Source organism: Cylas formicarius, unplaced genomic scaffold (genome assembly GCF_029955315.1).
Source record: "Cylas formicarius isolate icCylForm1 unplaced genomic scaffold, icCylForm1.1 PGA_scaffold_5__7_contigs__length_24384050, whole genome shotgun sequence".
NCBI classification, from domain to species: Eukaryota; Metazoa; Arthropoda; class Insecta; order Coleoptera; family Brentidae; genus Cylas; species Cylas formicarius.
The window spans coordinates 14,447,880-14,466,568 of NW_026844341.1; the positions used below are offsets into that span (position 1 = coordinate 14,447,880).

Consider the following 18,689-nt stretch of genomic DNA (forward strand, 5'->3'; position numbering starts at 1 on the left):
TTACCAAAGTTTGCCGTAACTTTGAAGTTTTGCGAGACATAAAAGACATTTTATATAGTGTGCATGCTCAATTAAATTACATCGATTTTACGAAAGCACAAGAAACCCCCAAGCGGCTTCTTTAAAATACAAAGCTGCTCCGCCCTACGCGCAACGCACTCGCCCTGCGCTTCGGCCATTTTTCGAAAGAAATCTTGTTTCTTTGTTGATGGATCTTTTTTTTTTCTCTAGATTACACTTTGCACTTACCTAAATATAATAATTGTTGAGTGATATGTGTGCTATTTACCTGGTTAAATGGAAAACGAACTCTTCTTTATTTGTAAGGATGGAAATGAACTTCCCGAGTTTAAATATAAATAGTACTTCAGTCACTAATGTCTGAATAAAGTATTTATTTCTATTATTATTATTATTATTATTATTATTATTATTATTATTATTATTATTATTATTATTATTATTTATATTATATCAAAAAAAAATAAATAATAATCTAAAAGCAAAAGTTGTAAATCCGTACGCATTACAAATAAAAAATTCGGTATCATCGAAGACCCTCTCGTTTCAGAATAAAAAAACAAACCCAAGCGGTCCAAACTGGAGTGGGGTATCATTTTATATTATAAAACATCATTTTGAGAATTCCGCATATGAGCTGGCTCCCATCCGTATTTGTTGAGCGAATATAACCGAATTTTTAACAGTTTCTGAGAAAACAACCGGTCTCTAAAACAAACATTCTTCGTTCGGAACTGTTAGAGCACGATCCTTAGCCACTTACCCAGTCTTGATCCCGTACCGTTTTTCAGAAATTGTTTTCAATTTGTTATTCTTAATAATTCCGTTGTAATTTTTAAATAATTTTGACCCATGAATAAATAAAGAATGTGTGGAAGCTGTCCTGAAATGATCTGAAATATCAAGTTCTAGCACACGAGCTAAAAGGCATATACCAACTCGCAAGAGTATCCATAATTCCAATCATAATCTCTGCAAACGGAATTGTGGAAAAGAACCTGCCCAACTGTTTACAACGTTTGGGCATAGAAAACCACAAGAAAATTAACACGCTGGTGCTGAAGGCGACAATACTGGGCACCTGCAACATAGTCCGAAGTGTGATGGCGCATGGTGGAGTCGTTGACGAGTAAAATCTCGGTTGTTCCATTTTGAAAAAAGACTCAACAAAAGTTGTGAGAAGACAAAAAAATAAATAAATGGAAAATAAAAACACTGTTTGGAACTAAAACAACTACTACAATGTGAGGCTCGTTAGGAACAAACCGAAGAAGCTGATAACCAAGATTTTTAATGATGATATTCAAATGTCCTTTGGATTGGACAAATGTGCCGAAGCAACATTCAAAGGAGGTGAATTAAGATTAACTGAAAATATCCAAATTAATACAGAAGAGTCGATCAGGGCATTGGAACCCGCCCTTCCTCGGACCAGGGAGCTGCTTAGACTGACCAGGAGGGAGTGTAGAGCACTAACAGGGGCCTACACAGGACATTGCAGGCTTAGGAGGCATCTCTGCTTGCTAGGCATTGGAGACGACCCGAAGTGTAGGTGGTGCATGGAAGGGGAGGAGACCCCGTATCATCTGCTCACCGAGTGCCCTGCCTTGACATGGGCAAGATTGGGAGTCTTCGGAACGGCCCTGATCGATCCGGACTCAGTGCACGGTATTGGGCTAAAGGAGTTGCTAACCTTCTACAGGAGGGGCGGCTTTCTGGACGCCCTCTAGAGCGGCCTGGGGGCACAACGGGCCCATCTGGTGGCCTAAGTGCTTGGACGCCCGCGAGGGCGCCCCCCTTTAATACCAATACCAATAAATACCAGGGCATTCGAACCCGAAAATCCATACAAATACCTTGGAATTTCTGAAGGAGAGAATATTGACAACGAAAGTGTCAAGGAAGCAATGACATGCTAAGAAAAAAATACATGCAATTCCCTGTTGTACATTATACCTTTGGGATCATAAACTAGAAGATTCAGCATGGGCCGAAAACATAGAAACTACTTACAATTCCGCAGCTTTTATTACAGCTAAAAGTAAATATTGCCAAGTATTTAAAATATTTCGATTTGTCAAATAAACTCCTGACTAAAGTCAAAATTTACGGAGATACGGAGTGATAAAAGTAATCCTATCTTTTTGTTTTTTATTACTTACTTTCATAATTTTCAAAATCTAATCACAAAAATTTGCACGTGAGTGTTTTCAAGGATGAAAAATGAAATGGTGTGATCAGTTGTGCAAAAACTTCTCTTGTAGATGGAGCAACCTGCACACATATTTTTTTCAAAAATACCATCATATTTTTTTATATATCCTCCAATTTAATAATAACAGGGTCGGGAATTTTATAAACAAAAAAGGCATAATTTTTCAATATCTGTATTTTCAGCCTCTTTGAAGAGATTTTTAACTCGCTGTGTAACCCTATGTAGAGCAAGTAATAGCCGACTATTAATTATAATTAAATATATTGAGGACAAGAAAAAACAACCTATTGTATTTTCTATTACTATTACTAATGCAAACCCAAAATAAGGAAAACTTTGTTAGACATGTAAAGTAGATATTTTACGTGACCAGCATATACCTCGATTCATTGTTTAATTCATTCAATGAAGGATTGTTTTTTTAAAATAAAATAGTTTTTGACTCAGAAATTATTAACCTCACCCTGAATTTTATACCAAAGTTCTTCAAGACTGATTTCATATAGCTTCAAACACCAAAATCCATTGGATTAAAATCCGGACTACGTGGCGGCCATATAAGAAGCGGTCTGCGTCTGTCAATCGGTTTATCGAAAAACTTTAAATTAAGACAATTTCTTAGAATTAGGGCAAAATGTATCAAGATTTGGGGGTAATTCAAATGGTCATTTCACTACTATCATTAAGTAGCGTCATTAATGAGTATTTAAATGAATAAATATTGCCAACATCCCTTATACTCTCAAAAGTAATTCTTATATACGAAAAGGGTGATAATCAATGTAAAGAGAATTAATAAACCTATCTCACTGCTCAATGTAGTGCATGGAATAAGACTACACATTTCCAACGAAGCAAAGTATTTAGGAATTACATTCCACCAAAGACACCTTCAAAAGCAACAATTGGACTAGCAAGGTGCAGAAGTATGCATGGAAAAGACTTTTGCCTAAACCAAAAAATGTCACTTTGGCTGTACTGTACTGTCCAGTAGTAAGACCAATGAAAGCGAACAAAGCAATTGTTTGGTGGACAAGAACCATATAGATGGAGGCGATACAGCAGTTGAGTAGAGTGCAAAGGCAAGCGAGTTTTTGCATTAATGAAGCCATGAACACAACGCCCACTGCAGCGCTAGAAGTCCTACTGAATATTCCACCAATACTGACTACTGCAAGGTCATTCACCAATAATTGGTAAACTTATCAAGAAATTTGACAAAGTAGAAGTCCTAGAGCTTCTAAATTCAAAAATCGGTCCTACAAGATTTGAAAAATGGCCCATCAATAATGGCACCAGGCGGCTCAAAAACCCAAGGAATGGGAACTGGAATATGAACACAAGACGAAAAAAAAATTAAATGCAAAAAAATCGTAATAAAACAACTACGATCTATAACGACAGTCAAGCGGCAATAAATGCTATGCATTCCAAAAAGATACTACCCAAGTTAGTTCTGGGTTGTCATAAGGCACTAAACTAGATAGCAAGCTAGCTGTCATGGGTACTAGGCCACGAAGGCCACAAAGGCAACGCAAGCACCGATGAAGAAGGGTGTTGATGAATTTTAATTTTTGATATATAAATGTTAGTGAAGTTCCATTTTCATTTTATTTTAAACCTAACCTTGTGCACCCTTTGTGACGTTGCTGTGTTATTATTGTATAATGATGTGGTTAGCAAAAAGGTATCATTAATATTATTATTATTATTAAATATTGAACAATAATACCTTTTTTTATAAAATATCAGAGAATAACCCTTTCTTACCAGAGTTATTGCAAAAACCGAAAACCCCCATTCGATTTTTTATACTTAGATTTCCAAAATTACTACCGTACGTATTGCCTTTAATGAATCGAAATATTTTGATGGAAACAATGCACTGCTATCTTGTGCACCATTCGTTTTGCAACACTCTGTATAATTCTAGCATTTTAGAAGTAAAAAACGTTTGAAATAAAGCAATTTTTAGAATAATGCATAGTGCAACGTCATTTTGGAGTGCAGTGTATATTTCTCCTTCTATCAAACCGTTTGTTTTCGAACGGCCGTCCGGATTTTCTCGAACAAACAGCGCCCCTGTGCTGAGCAAATTTCCGCGGAAACTTTCGACGCGGAACGCCGGATACGCAAACTTATCCTCTTCATAGTTATCATCGGTGATTGGCGGCGTAAATATTTGCCCTCGTCTCCCGGAGCGAAGTTTAAATGTTTACCTCCGAGGAAAGTTGCTCCGTTAATTTTGCCGATTGCTTGGCGACGTCGACGTCGATTTTTGAAACATTTCCGGTCTGTAAACTATCGAATTTACCCACGTGAATAGGGAAATCGTTATAGAAAATCAAAATAAACAGCGCAAAATACGGCGGGTCGTAAATCCCAATTCCAGCGCTTTTACGAGGGAGGTTAATGGATGATGAGGTGATTTTTCTAACTAATACTATTTTAAGTATTTTTGACAGGCGTGTTAAAGTTAGGATAATAAGAAATTCTAATAAACTGTATACTCCTTGGATAAATGAAAATATTAAATTTATGAAAAGGTTAGGAAAGGGAAGAACAAACAACTTAGAAACTTGACCACATCTGCCATAAGAAAGCATATCTAAACTTCAAATTTCAAAACTCTTCCCTTAAGCAACAATGGAAATATTAAAATAAAACGAAATATTTTAAAATGAACAAATATTTCACACAAATAATAGTACATAATGTTGTACCTAATTAACAACTATTGCTCTATCGTAATAAATATTTTCTGGATAAGACTTTTTCATTTACAAATGTTTCTTTTTTTCCTTTTTCTTCTTCTCTTTTATAGTAGTATATAATAGCAGGTAATTTGTAAATAATACATTTGATAAAGACAGGGTGTTGTCGAAACAATTGTCAAATGAATATATATAATTTTGTGAAAATCTGAACTTTTAGTTCTCATTTATTTTGTTAAATGGATTTTCATCAAGTAAAAGCCACCTCAGTTCAACTTTTCATGTTTGGTGGGGCAGTTTACTGGTACAGTTATTGAAGAAACTGTAACGGGTAATAGGTAGTTGCACTTGCTTCAAAGTAAAGCGGGGACACAGAATGACTCTTCTTATCTTATTGTTATTCCCACCATTCAGATTGTAACTAATATTATTTTTGTTACAAAAAAATCCCTATTGGCGCTTTAATTGTTGTTGCCTTGGGGGGATTCGACATCGCCGCGCAAAATCTTAATTTGAAAAGTGAAACTTTGTAATTTGTCGACTCTCGCGTTTCTTCCATTAAGCCGAACGAGAGGGAGCCGGTGCTTCTGCAAGATAACTTTTAATAATGCCACTTTCGCGGCAGGGGGAGGGGAAAATGATAGCGGTTAAGAGGAAAATTTTGCGACAGCAGGGTGGGTGAAACGACCGGGCCGTGAGACTTACCTCGGAGTTTCAACGTCAGAGATCGACGCGGGATACGCCTTAAGTCCGAGTCGCCCTAAAAGGGATAATGAAAAAAAATTATAATTTTCGCTCTGTGTAAAACGTCAATGAGAGTCGATCGAATTCGATCAACCTTTTGGAGAAGTACCAAAATTTGAAGGGGACTCGGAAACGGTTAAATTTCGTTTAAAAATCGATAAAATTATTATTAACTCCGGAGATATTTGAGAAAAACCGAAAATATGCAATTTTATTTGAATTTTTTCCTGGCCTTAATTTAAAAAAATAAAAAAAAAACACTTTCTCATCGCAACTTTTTCTTCTCTACAACTTGACATTACTACAAACATAATGGCTGTCGGTCCTGACGGTATATCAAGTTTTATCGTGAGAGACTTGTTTGTGCGTTTTGTCAGTTTTGCTGTTTTAATTTTCAATAATGTTATGACTACGTATATTTAGATTTTTTTAATATTCAGTCATAGCTTGTTTGCAATAATTTTGTTTGTATTTAGCATTTCATTACAATTGATGTACAAATTTTGTTTAAGTTACAGTTACATTTACATTCTTGTCATTTGTAGAATTAGTTTTATGCATTTCTTATAAAAAATAGTGATTAAATAAACTGAAGCTAATTTTTTTATTACAAACATTTACATTTCCATTTGCCTAGAAAATATTTAGGAAAGCAGTACATTACAATAATTAATATAATAATAAATTTTGTTTAAGTTTCATGTTTATATTTTGTTATTATTTGTAGAATTATTTTTTTTAGTTTCTTATCAAAAATATTCACTAAATAAACTGGGCCTTCTTTTATTATTATAAATATTTCCATCTCCTTAGTCAAATTGCATTTTCCTAGTTATTTAGCACTTGAAAAAGAAAATTCACTATTTGCCCATGCAGATAGCATTTGCCTAGACAAAAGTCATTTGACTAGAATTTCCATTTGCCTAAGACATATGCACTGACTTTTACAAAGCGTTTGACCGGATGGATGATCACTTACTGATTAAAAGGAGTCACAAAAATTTCAGGTGCACCGTCAATAATTCATTGAGATTGACGAGGGCTTTAGCTCAGCTCCTTTTGTTTGAACTTCCGGTGTACCTCAGAGTTCTAACCTTGGACTAGTTCTGTTCAAGATATACATTCCATACCCTTGATTATCTCCGACATGTAACGTGGTTTCTTACCACCGCACAAGAACTCCCATAGTCTTTAACTACGGTATGGATGGCACTACCGGACTGGACGTTCTCTTTTCTTCATCACGTTACTAAAATAATGTCCAGTGCAATGTAAATCTCAGAATTCGTATTAAGAAACTGCAGATATTTTTGTACTTCGTCTACTATTAAAATATTATTTTGATGTTACGTTAAATCCAAGCTTGACTATGGCTCGGTAGCGTAGTCATTAATTTAAAATTGCCAAGCTCAGTCCATTGAGAGTGGGATCGTCCAAATTCAAAATCACTTTCAAAGCAACCATCCGGTTTTGCTACGACATTGCCCACACTAGAACCAGCTCTGCGATCGATTAAGTAAATTCGCCATACGTGACGATCTGTCGATTCAACTCAATCCTCAACGCAGTGTCAACAGTACCGTGCGGTCCAAAACCAACCGGAACACTCGATATTATAATGCAAATTTCGTATTCCGGGCTCTTTCGGGAGCTTTTCCTATTACTCCGGGACGACCGCGGTCGGACTATTACGGTGCCGTCATCGGCCACTCGACAATCATCTTGATGGAATAGATTAGGAACGTGTTTGAACGCGTTCTGCCTTTCGCTTAACGAAGTCAAATATTTGAACAGGTCCGCGGTGTTGTCGGCGCTTTAATTATCAAAATGGTAGCTCCGGTTTTCTGCGAAAGCAGGTATTTTTACGAGAACGATCTTTGGGTCTTGGAATGCAGAGTAATACAACCTTAATTGCGTGCCCAAATGCTCTTCTAAATAATCTTTAAAAAATCTTATCAATTCGTGCAAAATGTAGTTAATTATTCAAAGGCTGAGATAAGAGAGAAAATTCACACCAGTGCACTGAAGCATCAAATACACTCCAACAATATAACCAGTAAAAAACTTCCATTATTATGTTTAAGAGAGGGGACAAGAAGATACCTTCAAACTATAAATAAATCTGTTGAGTACCACATTGAAATTAACTATAAAATTGTTGATGAGCAACAAATATTCAGAACGGGAAGATTCCGCACCAACGTAGTGTGTGTGGAGGCAGAGCAAGCAAAACAAACAACGGTAGCAAAATGCCTGAAGCAACAAAAATATCGGAATCGAAGCTGAAACTAGAATATACGAAGCAATATTGACCAAAACCAAACTACCAACAGAAACAAGGCAAATGAAGATACGAATCTTACCTGGGAAAAAGTAACTCGACAAAAAAATGATATAATAACGAACATTGTATTTATTGCTAGAGCTTCAGCGTCTCGTTTGGCTTGAACAACTGTCAGTGTTTCGGCTAGCTAAGGAACTGTTACTTCAAAAGAAAAAAGGAAATCTAGACCAAAATATATTGGATTTGGATAAAAATGAGGAAACTGACAACCCAATTCTCAGGGAATTTGATTATTAACAGTATTTCATGAATGTTACTCAAACTAATTTTAGTTTTAAGTTACTACTATCCTGTTAAGTTGACATTGTGAAATTCTTTCTCATTTTGTTATCAGTTCTTTCTTGAACTTATATCCATAAACTATTTTAATTTAAGTCCTTCTATGATACTTACTTAGACTCGAAAACCGTGAATAATTTTTGATATAGCTGCTCTTCTAACTTGGCCTCTGTGTATGCTAAGCTGCATTTTGGTTTTCAATCACTTCTAGTTCGCCATCTTCTGAACCATCATCATGGAAGTCTTTATCATTAAGGTGCTTAGCCACGTTGTACAAGGTAAAGCAACTCATGACAAGAGAAGACACTTTTCCTATTTCGACGCTTATTGTTAACAGCGTATTGTATGACCTTTGTTCTGGGATATCTGCAACCCTAAAATATCATACTCAGAGTCTTCCATCAAGCACCAGCCATATTCCATTGCATGACGTTATGTATATCCAAATTGTCCCACACCCTAGAGTCGTGTACAGATCCTAGTCAAGAGATATCCACACTTGTAAATTCCTCATCTAAATTGCACTTTTCCTGCACATTTATACTACCAGAGTCTTTTCTGTTAATATTTTCATCTCCGTGAACGGTTTCAGTATAGGGACATGAGTACAGTCTATAACACAACAAATTAAACTTTTCTTTTCACTTATTTTTAGCATTCTGTAAGGATGGAAATTTCATCGAAATATTTCATTTCTGCACGATATGTGCTATGACGTTGATAAATGGTTATTTATCCACTCTACATTAACTCTGGTAAACCGATATAAGGCACGATGGTCTACTTCCCTTGATTCCCTACGAACGTTAAACACCTTACTCTGATAAATAGGCCTTCGACCATCTCGTACAGATATCACTAATTCTTATGAACCCGAGTCTGCTAAGGAGCCTCGCATTTTCGAAAATAGACACTCAGTGGACGGAGTAGACGCTCGCATTTATGAGCGAGTACTGCCCCACAGAAAGAGCAGTGGGTATAAGTTGGAGCTTATACCCACATTCTTGTGCATATCAAATGGAGTGGCTTCTTTAAAAATGTGAGCAAACTTAACTTAACTTTATGCATCTCATCCAATATTTAAGCAGGTACAGAGCAGAATGCGAGTTAGTTTCGGTTCTGAAAAAGTCAGCAGGATGAATGGTGAAACGTTAGCAACTTTGTATAAATATTAATAATACAAAATTAAATTAGTCGTTAGAATAGTTTGAATCTGTGGTATCACTATCACCCAATGTCACAAGTTTTTCTGTAACGCAGTTGCTAAATTTTGCATAAAATGACTTGCTCGGTTAAGCATATGCTAAAGTAAAATTTAATCGAATTTTACTGGCGCCGTTAAAAGGCCAAAAGGACGCTTTTACCAAAAAATTGCATATGTCACCCTGTAGACGATGTTGTGCGCTATAAAAAATATGTTAATTTTGCTCTCTTTGACGAAACTAGGCAACTTGGAATTTTTCAACCGCCTAAAAACTGATAAATTGGTTAAGGCTTTCGCGGCCCGTTGATAAGCTATTATCTTGATTCGGGTTTAAAGGCCGTCGTCGGTTGGAATTTCTTCCTAACGTTTCGCTAGCACGAGTGGCGAGCTTCTTCAGAGGTCCTTCCATCCACTCGTACTAGCGAAACATTAGGAAGTAATTCCAACCGACGACGGCCTTTAAACCCGAATCAAGATAATAGCTCGCCTAAAAACTGTTATCTCCATCTTGTGCGACGTCAAAAATATGTGTAAGTCAAACATTAAGTGCAAGTTTAAACATGACAAGATCCTTTGATCATAAACAAGGCAACACCAAGTCCGTGTTAGCGTTACAAGAGTTCAAATAGCTCCCCCTAGTTTCAATCGACACACGATAAAGGGTAATGACTGTAATAATGTTATTAAAGTTTTTATCTGCTCGTAGGCATTTTGGGCCAATAAATCAAACCCGTCCGGGATAGTAGTAATAAAATAGCAACACAAAATAATGAATATATGATTTTTTTTATCCATTTTTCAAAAAGTTTACTTGTCTTGGCCTGATGGTAGTGAAATTACCATTTTTTCATGTTTTGCTTTTGCTGTAAGCAGCAACGCGTTTGACACCCAGATATTCCAATCGTCGAGTCTCTTGGATGCAGTTACGCTTGTAAATGTTTTCAAATCTAAACCCGAAATAGGCGAAATGTTTCCCAACTGCCAGTAAATTTACCATTTTCTTTTCATTTCTATTGCAATTATTCAAGTGACGACACCTGATTACTCCTATACATCGCTTACAGGCGAATGCACTCAGGATCATCATTCCTAAGTACTAACTAACGAACTAACCAAGCAATAGGCCTTTGTCACATCGTTTCTTTCAAGTGAAGACCTGCAGACAAATTTTGCATTTAAAAAAAATATATTTGCTATTTTTTTTATTTATTATGTTAAAGTTTCAGGAATGTTATAGCAAAGGTTGACTGATATTTTTTAAACAGTTTTTAAAAAACGAAAAATGTAGAAATATGCTTTTGCAGCAAATATTTAATTCAGACTTTCTTTTCTATTTTTTACTCTCCTCCATTTTGTCGTCGAAATTTTCTTCAACCCGTGATATAACAAATAATGACTATAACACCCCTAGTGACAAAGGTGTCGACACTACTAAAATCAAAATATCTCCTTGTACTGATAAAAGCTAATAACTGCTTTTTATTGGCTTATTTCTCGATTTATTGAGGTTAAAGGACCTTCGACTTAGGATAAGCCAGGCAAGTAATGGCCATTTATCGTGTGCTGGACTATACAGTCCGGTTTTTAACCTCTAATTCGGATTGAATCGGAATCTCGAGAAGCCTCCGGAAAATATTTTTAACTTTATTTCCCGCGGGAGATCGATGGGCTTCATTTAATTTCCCCTCTTTGATTAACTTGGTAATTTTTTTTACTGCCGGCAACGGGCGTCTTTGTCAGCCCTTCACTATTTGCGTAATTAATAAGAAACTAATTAATATTTTGATCGATTAATTTGCGAAATGGGGGCGGATAATCAGGCCTGAACTGTTTAAATACAATACTTCTTTCACAAAGTTTAATATTATATCTATATCTTAAACTACTTAAGTGAGTGACACTTGCTATACTTTAGAGGGTAAAAATGCCTCCAAACATTTGTCTGAGTAGCTAACCAAAACTTATTCAGAACTTAATTGAAACTGGTTGGCATTCTAGAGACCTGAGTCGAAACGTTATCAAGTCGAATTGTTTTTTCAAATTTCATTAGTAGACTAATAAGAGATTTTTTATTTTCCTAAAGATAGTCAGAGATAGGTACTTTTTTTATTGCGTGGAGAATGTGTTCGCACAAAATATAAAATTTTAGGGGCAGTCAATATTTTCATAACATTTTTGAAAATAAAAATTCTCCGCAAATTGGAGAAAACTGTTATTATAACTTGAGTACCACCCAGAGTATTTAATTTATAAAAACACAACTATAATCACAGCTTTTTTCGACTTAGGACAGCAATTATAAAGGCATTAACAAAAATTAATTAAGTACATGGAGCTGCAGTAAACATTTTCATAACATATTTTAAAACAGCAATTATAAAGGCATTAACAAAAATTAATTAAGTACATGGAGCTGCAGTAAACATTTTCATAACATATTTTAAAACTAAAATTCTTCGTAAACTGGGGAAACAATTAGTATAATTTGATTACTACGCAGTTTAATTTATAAAAACGAAACCATAATCACAGTTTTTTTTTTTGGTTAAAACAGCAGCAACAACAGCAATTAAAAAGGCATTAACAAAAGCCATTTAATTATATGGAGATACAGAGATATATCGCGTGAAAACTGCATTTAAAAAGGCATCAACAAAAATTTAATAATTTTGCACAGAAAACATTTTTATAGCATTTTTTAAAGTGAAAATTATCCGCAAACCAAAATTTGAGTACCACCCAGTATATTTAATTTATAAAACTAAAATCATAACCACAGCTTTGTTTGGGTTAAAACAGCAATTAAAAAACATTAACAAATTTTTTTTTTAATAAAAATTCTCCTCAAAATGGGAAAAACTATTATTATAACTTGAGTACCACGCAGTATTCAATTTCTAATAACAAAACCACAATCACAGCTTTTTGAAAAAGCATTAACAAAAATTAATTAATTACATGAAATCTTTTTTATGTTTTCCTAAGAGGATTTCATGTGTTATGCAATCAAATGCTTTGTGTGCGTCACAATAAATAAAACCGACGAAGTTCCCCTTCTTAAAACTCCGAATGACCAAAATCTTCACACATAATATTGTGTAATAAATAGATCAATACAGACTTAGTGACTTGTTTCTCAAAAATTTTCCAGCGTTTTCGTAAGATCTTTATAAACAAAATGAAGAAAAAACCCTGTCTCGAAAATAACGACTGGTTGGATATTCCTTTTTCTATGTTTGACATGTCGTCAACGCGTCAAGCGCAAAAAGCGACCCGCACAAAGCCGACGTCGCAAATTAAATCGGAAAAATTTGCATCGGACAACCAAATTACAACTGTCATCAATCGCGTCGGAATTGAAATGCCGATGGCGCTTTATAATCGCGAAAATGAGAACAAGTTTGCTAAATTCGGAAATAGAGTTTTTAATTTCTCTTCCGTCCATCGCATCGTTGCCAGCGGTTTTTTTTTCAATTTCCTGTGAGCGTTATATCGGATTGACACGATTAATTGGACAACCCAAGGCTGAAATAAAATAATTTCTACTTAAACTCTGACGACAGTTAGACCAAGGGAACCATTCGCAATTAATGATCCGCATTGGCCAAAATATCAGGTATAATATAACCAAAAATGTAGTGCATTTATTGCTTTGACGTTTTAAGTATTTTACAGTGCCTTAACCGCAGACCTCCGCAGGACCGTAACGAATATTGGTAGAAAAGATTTTTATTTGAAACGTAAATGGAAAAGAAAGGAAAAAATTTACCTATTTATTGCTATAACTTCTCATAATTTGACAAATTTTCGGATTTTTTTTCGTAAAAATGTGCGAAACTGAAAAAGTTTAGGTAAATGGAATGCTTAATAAAAAGATATACCACAATGAGATATTACTATATTTGATTTTTTTTCTCGAAAATTAATGTTTTTCATTCTGACTCACCTTGTTTAAATGATTCGAACTAACTTCACTGTCGGAAATGTCGTTTTGAGGAAAAAATGGTCATTAATCCGAAAACGCTCGGTATAGACCATAACAATGCAATACTAGACAACGCGTTCCATTTTAAAATAATTACAAATTGTTTCCTTTAGTTTTAACTACAACTTTTGTATATAACATTATGTTAATGTATAAACACTAACATTTTCGACGGTTTATAATATTAAAAATGCTGATCACACGTTTCGAGATTTTTAAATCGATATGAAACTTCCAACTAACCAAAAACGTGGAAATGGTTGATAAAATGACAAATACATTTCGTTGAATAGGAGAATTAATATGCCCTCTCGTTTAGGAAATGAGATAGGACCTATTTGCAACGGGCGAGCTTTTAATTTAAGGAAATTGATTTCGCTGCCAGGATTTGTATCGTTTAGGCAGATTTCCCAATCGACAGGGACTTCGAAGCATCGATTACAGCTATTGGAACGTTCCTTTGTAGATCCGTTTTGTCACTTATCTAGACTATTTTGTTTTGTTAAAACGCAGAGGCTTTTGTCGCAAACCTGAACAATAGGGTTCAAAGAGAATAGGACTTGGCGTGATGCCATTCTTATTAAACCCATTATTTAAATCAATTTTTTAATGTATTATCAAACTCCCTTTATTAAAAGAAAAGATGTCTGGACCATTGTGGGAAAGCTTTCACTGTGGTCCATTATAAATGTCCGTAGCTTTCTGCCTCAAAAATTAGGTTGGTGGAAATTTATAATGGATCACCCTGTAAAGCTCAAAATTTAGTAGTCGTGGATATATATCAGATGGGATTGTACCAACACCGTCATGGGAGGTTATAGTGGCCGCATAGGCACAATTTGCCATTCTACGTAACAGATAAAAGTTCATCTGCCAGCAAGAGCTACAATTTTAATCTTCTAATTCCGGTTTTCGATGCGATGAAGGTCAATTGTTAAAACGAGTGTTTTCAAAAATATTCAATGCTTAACCTCGCCTTAATGCATTGTCACATTACCATCCGGCCCAAAAATCTTCGGCAATTAACCCTCTTATTTACAGAGCAGTAAAACTATCACAGCCCCTGTCACTGAACTTTAAAACACCTTACATCTGCTCTTTTCTCTAATAATTTCCACATTAAAGATATTAAGCGTTCCATCACAAAATACACACCCCAACCTTCCAAAAACAATGACTCCGAAACCAATCCCACACTTGCCGGCGTTGAAACTAGGAGTTTCCAGCATTCGATGCCTATGCAATGAATACATTGGAGAGACCGGACGAAAAATATTAACCAGGCTCAAAGAACATGAAAGAGCCTTAAGACTACGATAATCGAAATTGCTGAAAACAATCATGAAACCGGGCATCAAATATTATTCTATAAAACTAAAATTATTGCAAGTAATCAATCCTTCTACTACCTAAAAATCCGTGAATCTATAGAAATCTATAAGCAACCAAACAATCTTAACCGGGACGTTTCACCAATATGGGAAACAGTCATCCGAGACAATGTTCATGTCCCTCTTTTAGCTCCACCCTCTCACACAACACAACAAGATGATTGGCGAAACGTCAGCAAATGTGATCCAGAATCCAGAAGATTAAATATATCGTACAGTGCAAACACCGCTTTGTTCCTAAATATCTTACTCTTTATTTTCTTATCTGTTTTTTTATTATTCTCCAATACAATCTTGAAAGAGAATTAGTCTCCTTGAGCGCTCTGTAGTTTGAAGGCATCTTCCTGGCGCCTTGTTTATGTATATTAGTTATATATGTATTCTTCCATTGTGAAGGTCAATTCTTATATTTAATTCGTATCAATTATTGATGAATTCAGCGGTTTTTTAGTTGGTTTAGTGTTGAAAAGTGCCATTATGTACAACCACCTACGTGATTAATTTTGTTATAAAGGCAGATCCATCTCCTGTAATTAATTAGAATTGCCGTTGCTGCGTAATCAACTTTTCGAAATGCCTGTTACGCAACCGGACTATGAAAGTCCATTTACCGGGATTGTTTCAATTCGTTTTATGTCTGCCTGTAAGGGTAAAAGAATACCCCGGGGTTTTTATGCACCGCACTGAAAAAGCGTCTATTTTAAATGGCCTTTTAATGGACCCTGCCGCTCGCTCGGACCGCGTTGTTCTCCCCCCACCCCCCTCCTACCGTTTTTGTGTACGTTTGGCATTAGTCTCGCGTAAAAATCCACCTGCGAAGGTAAAAATTCTTTTAGAGTGCGCAGTGTTTGCTTTTGCCGAGATTAAAAGTGCACTATACATTCAGACTACCGAACATTCGCTTTGAGTGTCTCGGGAGTGGCAGGTAATACAGACGTGACGCCATCTTTAAGGAGAAGCTAACTTCGGGACTGCCGGAAACTTATAAAATCCAAAGGGGACAACAAAAAGTATCAAATTTTTTGTTCTTCGGGTTTTGGTATTTTGGCAGCTGTTGTGCTAGCCTAATTTACTAACAGGTGATTCAATAAGAGTACGCCACTGTATTTATTTATTATCATATGAGATTTCTAACCTCAAAACATAAATAAAATTAGTCATGGAGCAATATACGACCGAACAACGTGTAAAAATAGTGCAAGTCTATTATGAAAATGGTCGATCAAGAAAAAATGCATTTCGGGCTCTACGTGAATTTTTCGGCGTGCAAAATCGACCTTCTGAGAGGACAATTTGGAATGTGATTCAAAAGTTTGAGCAAACTGGATCTGTAACTAACCTCAAAATCCCTCAACGTGCTCGAGCAGGTCGGTCAGATCAAAATATTGCCATTGTTCGCGAAAGTGTAGCCGAAGATCCAAACACATCGATTCGTCATCGATCGCAGCAAGTGGGCCTTACGTATTCAACCACACAGCGAATTTTAACAAAAGATTTGCATCTACACCCATATAAAGTTCAAATAACTCAGGAGTTGAAACCTCCTAGCCTAGGAGCCACATAAATATTAATATTGTTCATGCTTCTTAGCACACTTAGGCGTCGTATTTCTGACAGTGTTCATCTCCACTTCCCATTGGAGGTCACTATTTCAGAAGTACCAATGTGCAGCTTATTTGCTGCTTGTTCGTGATCGATTCATATGTCCAGAATGGGGGTGTCATCAGCAATAGTGTTATTTTCTAATTGAGGAATGTTACTAGTATACAAAAGGTCCAGGACTGATCCAAGCTTCTGAATATACGGGTTTAATAGTTGTCTGATAGTCCTACTCTAAATCCAAACTAATGGGATGGAATTTGGTATCTTTGTTCAAGTATAGCTTTGATGTACTGTTAATTTCGTTTGATACAGATGACGGTATAAAAATCAATGGTTATCCAGCCAACCACCTTCCTTACGCTGCTAATACTATCATTGCTGAAAGTCAGGAAGCACTGCAACCTTGTCTATAGAATATCAGCTCGGCTTAAGAATTAATGTGGAATAACAGCTGGCAGCTGGATAACCAACATGGAGATTCGAAGCAGGGTCGAACAAGGCAGAGCCTTAATTTGCGATTGTTTCGTGTGGTTATACTATAAACCGACTTAAAACAATTAAAATGTGGTTATTCAGAAGACTACCGAGAATATCATGGACTAAGCACACAAGCAACATTGAGGTTCTGAGACCTATGAGAACAGAAAGGGAACTGTTACAAAAAGAAGAAGCTAAGCTTATCTGGGTCATATATTTAGAAACACGAAATAGGAATTCCTGAAGCTAATCATAGAAGGAAAGATTGAGAGAAAACGCGGCATCGGAAGGCTTGAAAATGTTAGAGACTGGACTCATCTCGATGCTCACTTACTCTTTAAAGCTGTACTGGACCGTCAAGAATTTGTCAAAATTGTTGCCAACATCCATTAAATAGATATGACACCTTAAGAAAAAGAAGTTTTTCCCGATTTAGGAATCAATATGACTTCAGCTACTTTCCACAAGACAGAAACATGTTTAAGTCTGAAAGCTGCACTGACAGTATGTGTCAGTTTGACTATTTGGTTGATAATTTGAGATTTCGCCTGGAATTAGGTGATCTTCAGCCTTATTTGGGTTGATGTTATGTTGATCTCTTTTACATTTCGCTTTTGGTTGTTTTCATGTTTTTTTTTAATCGTTTTTTATTTTTTGTTGTTTCTTATTAGTTTTTACTATTGAGGTGTGTCGCTTCAATCTTTTTCTTTTCCGCGTTGCGTAGTGTGAGAGAGATGAGATCCTCAATACCGCTTAAGTTTAGTGCAAGTATGAAAGCTTTCGATGCGTCATCATAATCTCGAACGACCGTAAGCATAGATTAGCCACGTAACTAACAGCAGAAGGGACAAATTTCAATGCCAAATTAATCAGTTACTAAATCCGTTATTATTTTTTTCCTTCGGATTACAGCAGTTTTTCAGCAGACGGTTTGCTGAAGTAAAACAATTTTCCGTGAGAATTAATCTTCGCGAGTGCTATTCACAACGAACTCGCTATAAACCTTCGTCAAAACTTAGCGAGCGGAACCGACAAAGGAGACTGAAAAACTTAAGTAACTTCTTTACGGCGACATATTTGCTCCAAACAAGATTACGGTCTCTCCTCGTGTATCTCTTTATATCGCGCCGCTCCTATCTCTCCTCGTAGTTTGTAAAACATAGCGGAGATAATGGGACTATAAATTGCTATCATAACTTCGCTGCGGATATCTCTACCCCAGCGAATTCAGTGCCGTGCGAATAATCGGATAAGGTACATCACGTTCGGAATACTTGCTTGTTTTGTTAAGGAGGAGGCTTGTCGTTTTGCTGAGATTGATGCGGACTCGACGTGTTCCGCCCATTATAAGCCAAATGTGTTGTAAAAATAATACAATCGTGCGAGACATTTTATACAGGTAAAAATATATAAAATATAAGATGTAAAAAAGTACAGACACAACAGTGAAAAGAAAACAACACACACATTTGTGCAATTTTCCAGTAATAGGTCTTCAGAAACGCAGTCGAATGTCATACTATAGTCACAAGGAGTAAGATCCAGTACTTCCTTTTTGAATGCCGGTACAAATATGGACACCTTGAAAAAAATGCATACGTTACAATGGGTGTCAATATGAATTTAGTAATCTCTTCAAAAACAATGCTGTTAATATCAAAATAGTGCAGATTTGTCTCAAGCTCAATACATCTCCCTCAGCAAACCCATGTA

At 35.9% G+C, this 18,689-nt stretch overlaps 1 protein-coding gene across 1 annotated transcript in view; it reads left to right on the top strand.

Annotated features, from left to right (window-relative positions):
- Nucleotides 1–18,689, top strand: part of LOC132702313 (myb-like protein B) — a 113,089-nt gene that overhangs the window by 56,437 nt on the left and 37,963 nt on the right. The gene's annotated exons all lie outside the window — the stretch shown is intronic.